We start from the raw sequence: 13,706 nt of genomic DNA, 5'->3' as shown, positions 1-13,706 counted from the left end.
TTAATTGACCTTGCCCTGGAAGCAGTTTTGTAGCCCCCGTGCATGACTGTGTGTGGTGCAACCCTGCAATTGCCTCCTCTGCCTCCCCAACTGTGCTGAACTGTGGGCCGCTGTGTGTGAGCTGCGGTAGGCAGTGACTGTGAAAACCCACACCTGGAGCGGGACCTGGTGCAGGCTTCGGGAGCAGACCTGTGTTCAGTGCAGCCTGCCTCGTGTACTGAGATGCAGTGGTGCTGCCATCTTACCCCTGAGCAGTGAGGACTCTGAGGAGAGGAGTAGGGCTGAAGTCAACTCTTCCCCTGCAGAGCCAACGATGCTGGGGAGAGTTAGAGGTAAAGCCTGGCTCAGTCCCAGCAGAAAATCAAAGTCCCCCCCTTGCCGGTGGGTGTGCAAAATCTGTTGAAGGGCCCAATGGCACACATTTTTGCTTCCTAGAAGCCAACACGCTACAATCAGTTGAGGTGGTGAGAGGGGGCAAAGTGAACTACTTGCCCCCAGGATCAGTGTTTCAAGCCTGAAAAGTGTCAAGCTTGAAAGGACAAGGCACTTCAATAGGAATGGAAAACAAGACACCATGGATAAATGTACTCATGCCAGCAGCCCCACTTAGCAGCAAAGCTCAGACCTTGGATAAACCGTCTGCTACTGCTGACCAGGCAGGTGGGGGTTCAGTCTGACACTGCTGCTGTAACCTAGTTGTGCAACTTGTTTGACGCCAAGATCGGAGCAGTTGGGGCAGTTGTCATGCTGTTGAGCCAAGTTCTCCAGCAGGCAGTGGACAGGATTACTGAGACAGGAACCTGGGTCTCTGAACATGAAGATACAGTTACAATGTTGTTGTCAAACTCCAGAGAGCTAATGACACGGATGTGACATGCTTCTGTGGTTTCTGGACGGTGCAAAGGGTCCTCCCACAAGGCCTTCTTATATAACTGGCCAAGATCACTCATGTCACTCAGATAACTTTCTCACTGCTTTGTATTTGAAAGGGTGCATGTTCAACATCTGGCTTCAGGGGCTCATCGTCCCATCATCTCCTGACTGCTTAACTACAAAGACAGAGATGAAACTCTGCACTTTGCCTGTAGCCAGAACTTGTTGATCGTTGAATCTTAGAAAATTATGATCTTCTAAGTCTTGGGAAGTAGCAGCCAAAGCCATTAATTGAAGCAAAAAGAAAACTTTGTAGCTTAACCATCCATTATATGCTTGCCTATCCAGTTAAGCTTAAGGCCATTGTAGGAAGTTGGCTCTGTATATACTATTTCAAAGTAAGAAATAGTGTGCACAGAGTCCAAGGGTTCCCATTAGAGGTAAGATAGTGCCAAAAGTAGATAATTCTAATGCTCTATTTTGTGGTAGTGTGGTCGAGCAGTAGGCTTATCAGAGGGTAGTGTTAAGCATTTGTTGTACACACACAGGCAATAAATGAGGAACATACACTCAAAGACTTACTCCAGGCCAATAGGTTTTTATATTGAAAAATATATTTTCTTAGTTTATTTTAAAAACCACAGGTTCAAGATTTACAGTTAATACCTTAAATGGGAGCTACTTCACTTAGATACTTTAGGAAATTTGAATGGAAACAATATCATGTACAGTCTTTGTAAAAATGGCAATAAGCTATTTTCAAAGTGGACACAGTGCAAAAATCAACAGTTCCTGGGGGAGGTAAGTAAAGGTTCGATTAGGAGGTAAGTAAAACACTTACAAGTCTCAGTTCTGGGGCATAGGCAGCCCACCGTTGGGGGTTCAGGGCAACCCCAAAGTTACCACACCAGCAGCTCAGGGCCGGTCAGGTGCAGAGGTCAAAGAGGTGGCCAAAACACATAGGCGCCTATGGAGAACAGGGGTGCTCCGGTTCCAGTCTGCCAGCAGGTAAGTACCTGCGTCCTCGGGGAGCAGACCAGGGGGTTTTTGTAGAGCACTGGGGGGTACACAAGTAGGCACACAAAACACACCCTCAGTGGCACAGGGGCAGCCGGGTGCAGTGTGCAAAGCAGGCGTCTGGTTTTGTATAGGTTTCAATGGAGGGACCCGGGGGTCACTCTAGCGGTGCAGGCAGGCACAGGGGGGATTCTCAGGACAGCCACCACCTGGGCAAGGCAGAGGGTCGCCTGGGGGTCGCTCCTGCGTCGAAGTTCGGTTCCTTCAGGTCCTGGGGGCTGCAGGTGCAGTGTTGATTCCAGGCGTCGGGTCCCTAGTTACAGGCAGTCTCGGTCAGGGGGAGCCTCTGGATTCTCTCTGCAGGGGTCGCTGTGGGGCTCGGGGGGTCGTCTCTGGTTACTCCCGGGCTCGCAGTTGCCGGGGAGTCCTCCCTGAGGTGTTGGTTTTCTGCAGGATGAGCGGGGGGCGTCGGGTGCAGAGTATAGAGTCTCACGCTTCCGGCGGGAAACGTGAAGTCCTTGGAAGTTGCTTCTTTGTTGCAAAGAAGTAGTTGGTTTTGAACAGGGCAGCTGTTCACGGGAGTTTCTTGGTCCTGTAGTCCAGGGCAGTCCTCTGAGGCTTCAGAGGTCGCTGGTCCCTGTTGGATGCGTCGCTGGAGCAGGTTTTCGAAGTTGGAGACAGGCCGATAGGGCTGGGGCCAAATCAGTTGTCGTCTTCCTCCTTCTCTGCAGGCTTGCAGGTCAGCATTTCGTCTTCTTTCTTCAGGTTGCAGGAATCTGATTTCCTGGGATCTGGGGAGCCCCTATATACTGAATTTAGGGGGGTGTTTAGGTCTGGGAGGGCAGTAGTCAATGGCTACTGTCCTTGATGGTGGATACACCCTCTTTGTGCCTCCTCCATGTGGGGAGGGGGGCACATCCCTAATCCTATTGGGGGAATCCTCCAAAACCAAGATGGAGGATTTCTAAAGGCAGGGTCAGCTCAGCTCTGGGCACCTTTGGGGCTGTCTTGACTGGTGGGTGACTCCACCTTGTTTTTCTCATTATCTCCCCTGGACTTGTCGCCAAAAGTGGGGGCTGTGTCCAGGGGGCGGGCATCTCCACTAGCTCGAGTGCCCTGGGCATTGTAACATGAAGCTTGATCCCTAGGTTCACTGCTGGGTGTTACAGTTCCTCCAGGGGGGGAGGTGTTAAGCATCTCCACCCAATGCAGGCTTTGTTTCTGGCCTCAGAGAGCACAAAGGCTCTCACCCCAGGGGGTCAGAAACTGGTCTCTCAGCAGCAGGCGGGCACAGACCAGTCAGTCCTGTACTGAAGGAGTGGGTAAAATACAAGGGGCATCTCTAAGATGCCCTTTGTGTGCATTTTTTTATAAATCCAACACTGGCATCAGTGTGGGTTTATTATTCTGAGAAGTTTGATACCAAACTTCCCAGTATTCAGTGTAGCCATTATGGAGCTGTGGAGTTCGTTTTTTACAAACTCCCAGACCATATACTTAATATGGCCACACTGTACTTACAATGTCTAAGAATAGACTTAGACACTGTAGGGGCATATTGCTCATGCAGCTATGCCCTCACCTGTGGTATAGTGAACCCTGCCTTAGGGCTGTAAGGCCTACTAGAGGGGTGACTTACCTATGCCACAGGCAGTATTTTGTGTGTATGGCATCCTGAGGGGGATGCCATGTCTACTTTGCCTTTTCTCTCCACCAACACACACAATCTGCAATGGCAGTGTACATGTGTTAGGTGAGGGTCCCTAAGGGTGGCACAACACATGCTGCCGCCCTTAGAGACCTTCCCTGGTCACAGGGCCCTTGGTACCACTGGTACCTTTTACAAGGGACTTATCTGTGTGCCAGGGGTGTGCCAATTGTGGAAACAATGGTACATTTTTAGTGAAAGAACGCTGGTGCTGGGGCCTGGTTAGCAGGGTCCCAGCACACTTCTCAGTCAAGTCAGCACTAGTATCAGGCAAAAAAAGTGGGGGGTAACTGCAACAGGGAGCCATTTTTCTACAGCCATTTTTAAATCTTGTACCTTTTTCTTGGAAACTCCGGAGGATGTGGGGAGCTGGGCTGAGGAGAGGATCAACCTCCATCCAGGCACTCCATCGCAACTGGAAGGAGATCTTCCCTTGCTCACGACCTCATAGGGGCAGACCAGATCCACCTGAAACCACACTCAAAACAGAAACTGCTCCCATTCTGAGCGGTGTCGGAGTTGGAGGGTGTCTTCTTTCCAAAAGAAGGATCGACCTAATGAAGTACTGATTGATGGACAAAAGGTGGAGGGAACTGGAGGAGGTTCTTTGCCCTCGGATTTGCTCCATCATGAACATGAAACTCTCACTTTGCTTGGCTCACCGCGACTTTACCGAGTTTCCTCTCCCAGTGGTGAGTGCACTGGTGAATATATGTTCCCTTGCCCTCTGAATGAGTTGTTTTTTGGATGTAATCACTCAACTGATGTGTAAACTTCTGATGGGCCCTTGATCTTGTGGGGAGGGGGGGAGGACAGAGTTGTTGACAGTCTCAACGGCTTCTATAGACCATCAAAGGGGCATACATTATTAATAAAGGCTTTGGGCATGGCTGATATGTGGCATGCGTTCTATATGCAAAAGAGGGGTTTTACCTTATACTCTGGTGGCCACGGTGCATTCTCCCGTCTTGACTATATTAGGCTACCCCAGATGGATGTCCACAGAGTTACAGGGGCAAAAATCCTCGCTCAAGGGCCACTCTTCAGTCGAGCACTGTCTTGAGAGGGTGGCGGCCGGCAATGAAATGGAGACTGAGTACCGGGTTCCATCGGGATAAGGAATCTCGTACACATATATTGGATACAATTGATACATACTTTACCCATTATCTGGACTCTGTAGAGTATTCTGGTGTCCTCTAGGAGGCCTTAAAGGTCATCTTAAGGGAAGACATTATTAGTTTCCACGTTGGTAGGAAATGCAAATGACCGCAACAAGTGACTGACTTAGAAACCCGCACACTCGGAATCACCATACCATACCACCCAATACCAGAGGTTCGTAAAGGTGTACTCGATTTCCAAACACTACTAGAACAGTTTATTAGAGATGAGACTCTGAAAGTATGGATAAATTCACAAAGCTGCATCTATCAATGAGGAGATAAAGCAAGCACAATGCCTCTTCAGTGAGTTTACACACACAAAACCATAGCAATTCAGCTGTTATAGTTATAGTTACAGTTACTTGAGATAACTAATAACTATAACTCGTGCCCTAAGATAACAATTACTCATGACATTGTCTATAACATCATTGATAATATCACTGCAACATTTGCAGTGAAATTATTGTATTGATGAGAAATCTGTGCATGGCTAGGGCACCAGTTATATTTACTTAAAATAACTAACTGTTGAATTTGTGTGGTTTTGTGTGTGTGTGTAAAATCTGAACCCATCTAGAACGTCCCTGCAACCTTTGTTTTTTCCAATGATTTTTTTTTTATATGTATATATGTATGCTACCTAGTGGCAATTGCCACATGGTAGTTATAGTTAGGATCATGTTTACATAGAAAAGGCGTTTTTCGACTTGCCTATAGCTTTGGCACCTTTAGACAAAAGAAAGCATGTTTTTTTTAATTTAGTGGAAATAGTTGTCGTTTTTGAAAAATTTGTGTTTAGAGGTGTATGGGGTGGTCAAGAAGGGATTAAAATTATAGTGATATCTGTATTGTTGGTGTTCAGATGTGCTCTGACTGGCCACTTTATAGGGGACTAGTCCATCCTGATTGGCTGGTCACAACCAGAACAGTATGGTGTCACAGCCTTTACAGGACTTGGGGACATAATCCCGATGTCTTGAATGTGCACACCCTGAGCCCAAAGTGCATGTGATTGGCTGGTCACAACATAGACAGTATGTTATGAAAACCATGATAGGACTCTGGAGCATGGCCCCTATTGAAATGCACTGTAGTGAAAGCTTGTTTTCGAGGGGCAGTTGCAAAAGGGAGCACATATAAAGGGTGATAATAGATTTTAGTCACACTATACCATATTTGATGGTGGGTACCATACTTGTTTTAGGAATTGTAATATATTCTAAGGTGATTTTAGTCTGTGTAAAATGCTGATCGTCTGCTGGGATTTGATGATCCTTGTTTGAGAATAAACTTGTCATGCATAACTTTCTCATGGAGGTCATGGAAAGAGATCAAGAAGTTAAAATGAGAGCATATTTTCGGTAAATTCACATTGTCTTTCTCAGCTAGGTGAGAATAATGTCTGACATACTGAGTAAAACTGGACTTTCAAAAGCAGCAGCAGCCGTCTGTTGATTCTCAGTATTCTACTGCAGCCTCTCTGTGATCAAATGAACGTCTCGAGCTCTGTGTTCTGTATTCATAACAAAACTGTTGCACCCTAAAGTAATCGGTGTTGAAATGAGTTAAATACTCACAGTTAATAGCCAAAACACTGAAATTTGCCAGTTTTATTTTAGTGAGCTACCTGTAACTTGCACTGCTTATGACCTCATATGTTACATCACTCATGACATGTCAAAAAACATCAATAATATCACTGATAAAATCATTGATGAGCTCACCAATGACCTCATCCAGGCTGTTAATCCTCAAATTACTTTATAAACCGCTTGATCATTTAAGAAAACAAAAAAAGTAGTAAAGGGCCTTCAAACATGCACAAGCATACATTAATTGTGTGTACATGTGTGCATCTAAGAAATAAAAAGAGTGGTCCTAGACACATGTCTGATTTAGTATATGTTATATGCTCTACCGTTGTGCATAGGTATTAGCGGTGTCGTCCCAGGTTGACATAGCAGTTCTCTCATGAATTTATTTTCTCCTTTTGCAAGGCTATTGACGTCACCTAGCCCCCATGAGTCTGCCCCATATAACACAGCCGATTGCATCCTATGCTTATATATTTCCAAAGCCGGTGTGATTTGTTTATTAACCTATGCCTTAAATTTATTAGAAACCACCCTGGATCTATGTGTCATAACCATGCTAGCCTTGAGTATTTGAGGGTTCCATGATAGCTTTGAATCTAGAGTTATGCCCAGGTAAATGAAGTTAGACACATGCTCCATAGTTTGCCTTCCTACCTTAATATCCCTTTTAAAGCTCCTGTGGGGTTTCATGGCCATATATTTGGTCTTTCCAATATTTATTTCTAGGCCTGTCTCAGCACAGGACACACTGAAACTATCCAGTATGTTTTGCAGATCCCTATGTCTGTGAAATCAAGTTAGTATAGTCTGCAAATAAAAGTGCAGGAACTCTGCTCCCACTAGGAGTCGGGGAATCATGCTTACAATTCCTAAGATGATCCACCACATCATTAAAATAGAGAGAGAACAGGGTAGGTGTGGTCACAATATAAGAGTACTTCATTTAAACAAGGTAGAAACTCAGCACAACAAGTGTGAGGTCCAAATGTGCGTTACAAATAGGTAGTGGCTAAAATCATAATCCAGTTGCCAACATCAGTGAGAAAAATTAAAGCTTATGTTCAGAATACATTGTTCACCTGTGGCTTTATGTGCACATGCTGACATTAAAGATTTGCCATGTACTGCCGATGAATATTTCTATATAAATTGGAGATTCTAAGATACAGATGTTTATTTCCATGCGTTTAGTGAAAACTCTGTGACAGTATGCATGGTTGAAGAATGTATAATCTATGGATGATTCACAAACTGTTCAAGTTGCAGAATGATTGTAAGCATTTTCATAATGGTGTATACAATTCTGCTCATTTCAAGAATTTGCATAAAGAATTTTTACACCCATGCTTTATAAGTGGCTAAGGTATAGCTGTGAAGCTGTTTATTTAAAATTCTGTTGGATTAGGTATTTAACCCCTTGGTTGCCAAGGACGTAACGGCTCCGTCCTTGGCTGCAGCGCTGATGCGCTAAGGACGTAACCGTTACATCCTGGGACTGGTGTGAGCCAAGGACAGCGATGGAAGGGGTATTGCTTCCCCTTCCACCCTCGACCCCACCTCCACCCCAGTGACGTCTGATACCAGCGCTCAATCGCACGCTGACCTCATCAGAGGCCGCCCCCATGGGGCTGGAAGCTCAGCTTCCAGTGCGATCAGAAGAGAAATTAAAGCGTTTCTCTTCCGATCGGGGGTGGGCAACGGCAGAGAGGCATGATAGGAAAGGAAAGGTATTGCTTACAAAAGGGAAGAAGAAATGATCTACATACGTAGATGTTTTCTCAAAGAGACTATGGGGGTTATTACAACTTTGGAGGAGGTGTTAATCCATCCCAAAAGTGACAGTAAAGTGACGGATATACCACCAGCCGTATTACGAGTTCCATATGATATAATGGACTCGTAATACGGCTGGTGGTATATCCGTCACTTTACCGTCACTTTTGGGACAGATTAACACCTCCTCCAAAGTTGTAATAACCCCCTATATCTAGAAGAGATGATAGACCTCCCTGAGTGCTTTGCAGCATTTTTGTGAATCTTAGGTAGCAAGTACAACGTAGGTAGCAAAGTTGCTTGTCATACCAACCTTTCAACTTTTCAATATATTCCCTTTGAACATTGGCATAATATATTCTGTCAATAATAATGTAACACTCAGAATTATAAAGTTGTCGTAATGCCTCATTAGTATAATCTGTTCTAGACGAAGCAACCACATAACCCCCTTTGACAGAGTTTTATGATTACATTACTGTCATTCTGGAGATCCTCAATGGCTTTCCACTGTTACTGGGTCAGATTATGTGATTTATGTTTCCCCCTACACATTGCTAAAAAATCTGTGGCCACCAAATCCAAAAAACATTAATATTTTCTTTAGCAGATTGGGGAATAAATTTGGAGGGAAGATTAAATCCTGTCTCAGCGGTACATCTGTAGTAATCCCAAAAACTATCAACATGTGATCAGAGGGACCAACAATAGTATCACATTCATCTTCCCTCACAATTAAATCGGTTGTACTCGAGTCGTAAAGAGAATGCAACAGTTCAATATCATCGTTAATAACGTGGACTGTTTTGAACGAGTTTCTACCCTCAGATTCATATTGGAATCCCAGTTCAATGTAAAAAAATTTGAATAGTTTCAATTTATGTGCAAATTTAAACAGATCAATTCAGCATAGTAATCTGGCATACTCGGGCAGAACGATAATCCCAATTTGAGTACACTCATGTCATCAGAGGCCAGTTTCCAGTCTGACAAGTTTATTACAGTCAATCCTCGCTCGCTATCTTCAGGAGCCATTATTGATTCCTTTGGCCACGCCCATGTGTTCCCAGGGTGTTGTCGTTGTTTTGCCCTTCTTTTCCTTCGTTTCTGGTTATCCCTCTTTTTCCTTTGACTTTCTCGTACTCCAAAACTACTGTTAGTGAGATTTTTTAAGAGGCAGTTCCTCTATAGATTTGGCATTAAACCTTAGACTATTAGTGGAGTCCCCTTTCCTTGTACCCATTGACTCAAGGACCAAATCTCTTGTTAATTGCTTTCGTGCTCCTTCAAATTTTCACTCAAATGTCAAGAACTCATTACCTACTGCATGATTGATATTCCAGGTTTCAGAATTACAATACAACCTAGTGTAATTTGCTCAGTATTCACTAGAGCCCAACAACAAGTCAGAAGCTGTTTTTCAAAAGGAGTATAGCACTCCCCAAAGTCAGGTAGTTTTCTAGTCCAAATTCCTAGGGGCACCCTTGTCCTCCCCTGTTTCTGCCACATACTCCAGTTTGCATATTGTCCCTGAACAGTTATATGTAACTCAATGTTTCCCACTTGCACTGTGCAAGTCTAAAGTCTGTTGAATTATTTCATTTGCCAAATCAAAAGCATACTGCTGCTCTTTACTCCATTCAAACTCATGTTTTTCCCCCAGTTACTTTGTACTAAAGGGTTAAGATAGTATTCAGATGATATACTGTTTCCAAAAATCAAACAATTTCATGAAACTCTGTCTCTCTTGCTTAGTGCAAAGAGTAAGAAACTCCAAAATCTTTTGTTTTACCTGTAACAACACCTCTTTATGTTCTATATCCCACTGAATACCCAGAAACTGCACATTTTGCAGCAGTACCTGTGTCTTGTCTAAATTAATTGTACACATTGTTCTCTGCAAAAGTGGTCTGAATATACCAGTAACATATTCAACTTCTTGCACAGTGTAATCTTTTAAAGAATGCATTTCAACTCCTGCCAAAAACTGTGGGCTACTCTGCGCACAAAAACTACACTCTGCTCATGAGGCTCACACTGGCCCCCACCTTTTTTAACCTCCTCATTACTGGAATGTGAAAAGTCAGATTCTCCTGTAACAGCTTGGTAGATTTCAGCTTTACCTTGCAATAATTTGTTCTGGCTAATTTGCTCACATAAATTCTTATTTTCATATACTAACTGTTTACATCTCTCATGCATTTTTCTGTAAGCAGACAAAAGTATCCAAACCCTCCTGTCAAGAACAAAACAGACATCATTCCTTTCAAAAAGCACCTTTTCCAAATATGAAAACACTTTTGTTTTATCCAAGCACCCATCCCAAAACTTAGAAAGTCTTGATCAACAAGAAAATACATTAACCAAAACATCATAAGGCATTTTAATTTCACATGCATGTTCAAACATTGTTTGCGGTGCTTCCTTTAATTCTCTGAACAAAAACATATGAACACTTTAAATCGTGCACTTCCGACCTCCAACCCCTTTTTTTTTTTAGACTGCCGACTATGCCAAAATGTTTTCCTTCCAGTAATGACTGAGCTGACAAAAATCTCTGGAATGCACTTCTCAAATCAAAAAAGACATTTATTATTATTTCACCACGAGGTTCCTAAAAAAATGAAGGAGACGAGTAGGTCGAAAGCACACGTTTAAAAATAGTCACAGCAATGAAAGGAAAATATATCAAAAGTGATCCTCAACTGCAAGGTACACAGCGAATATATGTGATCATATTATAGCATAATTGCTAAGCAAAGAATAAAGTAAAAATTCATCACGATGGAGCCTGCCAAGCTCTTCATCTTTCTCATGCCAGCAAGAAGATGACCCCGTTCAACTTCGAGAAAGAGATTTCTACCCTCACGAGACAAGTGTGTGTGTGTCAGGCATACGACGTCTAATCCTGACTGAGGTCTTGGAAATTCCCTCACTACTGAGCAGGGCCACCTTTTTTATACCTTTAAAGAACTGAAAGGGCTTTCTTGAAAAAAACCTTCCCGTGAATAAGAAATAATCAAACATGCTGGCTACTGTAGGTCAGAGTTGAAAGAAAAACGTTGAAAACTGGCCAGATTTCCAAGGCTCTCCTCCCAAGGTTCCCTGTACTGTACTTTCTTATCATGTTGACTGACTAACTGTTTGGTGAGAAAGAAATACGAAAAACAAGCTCAGTTTACCATGTGGAAAAACACAGCTCAACTGCAGTGTCTCAACTGCAATATCTAACGCCACGATAAAGCCAATAGGCAGCTAAACTGAATACAAAATGTAATCTGCAATTCATGAACACTGAACAACTATTATGCAAAGTGGTGCAACACAAAGTCAGTGGTCAAACACATATTTTCATCACAAAAGGTGGGATCGTACGTATCAGGATTGCCACGCCTATAGAGCCGGAGGTGAAGCCTGCATGTGCCAAGGTGGTATAAGCACCCCTACCCAAAAACAGGCAGTGAGACCCTGTCTGTGTCTTGTACCAACACCACACTAGGGTGGAAGCTACGAATATATTGGGTTGCCAATCCGCTCTTAACCTTGCTACCCAAGCCATTTACGTTCCAATACATGACAGAAAAGTGTGTGTCTCCTGAGGTCTTACACTGTGTCATAGTTGCCTTTGTGTCTAGTTTCTGATATGAGCTCCATATTTGGACTACACAGTAGTATGTTAAGATTGCTGCTCCAAAGTTACCCTAGCACCAAACCTCAGCTGGCTCCCCCTCACACCACCTCCCACCAAACATTGCAAACATCTTCCCCAGTCACAACTTCCATGACTATTCACAGTCTCAGAATGAGAGGTCTGTCGCCTTCCCATCCCCCTATCCAACACCCTTATTGGAGTTACATAGGTTCTACGAACAATACACTTGCTATCTCAGGTGCAGCACTCCTACCAACTACACCTGTTGGGAGAAGGGGGAGAGTCAGCGGGGGTGGGAGTTGCAGCTCACTACAGCAGCCACAACCCTATGGGAGATCCATTGGCTCATGACAAGTTGTCCCATGGAGCCCTACCAGACCCCCGTTTAATCAAGAATCCACAGGATCATCAGTCTTGCCGCACATCTGTTCCTAATCAGTTGCAGCGTCCGAGCCCTGGCCCATACTATCCTCGGTCTCTCGACAGATCACTGGTTCGTCTTCTTCAGCACAGGATGGCTGGCTTCCCTGCCTGGCGCCTCCTCCTCCTCCGATTTAGTTGATCTCTTGTCCCCTTGTCAGCCTGCACCGTGTCTCTCCCTCCTCCTCTCTCAGCCAGCTGTCTCACTTTGTTGACTGGAAGGGGGGGGGCAGAGTCTGGTACATTCCTCGATCCATCACCAGGCATCCTCTGATCTGAGGAAGAAATGGCCCTGTCCTGAAACAGTACCTTTAGTTTGGCAAGGAAGAGCAACATGTACTGTATCTTAAAGACATGCAGTTTGACCTTCACCACGTCAAATGTTCTCTGTTGCTTCTGCACTTTCCAGTATTAATCAGAGAACAGCATGATGGTGGAATTGTCATATCTGATCTCCCCCCTTTTGTCTTGTCTTACTGAGGTTTACAGCTCAATCCTGGTAATTCAGGAAGCGTGCTATTATCTGATGTGAAGGAGCGCCAGGCTGCCTCTCAATAACAAAACATGTGGAGAAGTGTTCAGCTGCGAAGGTGAAGTGGAGCAACCGTACCAGAAATCATATTGGAGCTTTCAACTCCTTTCGAAAATCCTGCTAGTCTTAGATTATTTTGCCTCACCTGGTTTTCAGTGTCATCGACCCTCCACATCTGTTCTTTGGTGATCTTCTTTACATCTGAGAGATCTGTCCACTTGGTACATGTTGTGTATTCTAGCTCAGACTCCCTGCCCTCCGCTTCCCCCACTCTGCAACATTTCGTAAGTCTCGTCTCAACAGTGAGACCTCTGACTGCACCGCTCAGATTCAATCCTCTAAGGATATGTCCTCAATGTCTGGATCGCCATAGGCAAGGCTACATTGTCGGGTAGCGGGTAGTCCTCCCGGGTATCCAAAGGCCAATACAGGACAATAAATGGTGAACAGTCACCTACTGTCAGGGTGTCTCTCCCTGACAGTAGGCTTCTCAGCAGCTCCCCTGGTACGGTCCTCCTCTCCTCTGAGGTCTTCCTCTACCTCCCAGGGCTTTAAGCAATTGTAATGGAGGGGCTAGTAACTATAGCTTGCGCCCTAAGAGAACTATTAGCATGATCGGCTAATTACGCCACATATTATATCATTGATGACATCTTCTATGTCATCTTTGAAATTATCACTGCAACATTTGCAATAAAAGTATTGATATGAAAACTGCATGCCGAAGGCGTGCTTTATAGATACTTAAAATAACTAACAATAACTACTGAATGTCTATGGTATCGTACGAATAAATTCAGAACCCAACTATAACATCCCTGTAACCTTTGCATTTTTTCCAGGTATATTAAAAAAACCAAATATATATATATATATATATATATATATATATATATATATATATATATATATATCATTCTGTGTATGTGTATCAAGAAATATGTCATGCAAATAAAAAGTATTCAGT

General features: G+C 43.9%; 1 protein-coding gene across 4 annotated transcripts in view; it reads left to right on the top strand.

The window, feature by feature from the left end:
- USP30 (ubiquitin specific peptidase 30) overlaps nucleotides 1–13,706 on the top strand; it is a 461,500-nt gene that overhangs the window by 121,189 nt on the left and 326,605 nt on the right. The gene's annotated exons all lie outside the window — the stretch shown is intronic.

Source organism: Pleurodeles waltl, chromosome 11 (assembly GCF_031143425.1).
Source record: "Pleurodeles waltl isolate 20211129_DDA chromosome 11, aPleWal1.hap1.20221129, whole genome shotgun sequence".
Classification (NCBI taxonomy): Eukaryota; Metazoa; Chordata; class Amphibia; order Caudata; family Salamandridae; genus Pleurodeles; species Pleurodeles waltl.
Note: the sequence above shows the minus strand (reverse complement) of the source record. Positions and strands in the feature narration are given on the sequence as shown.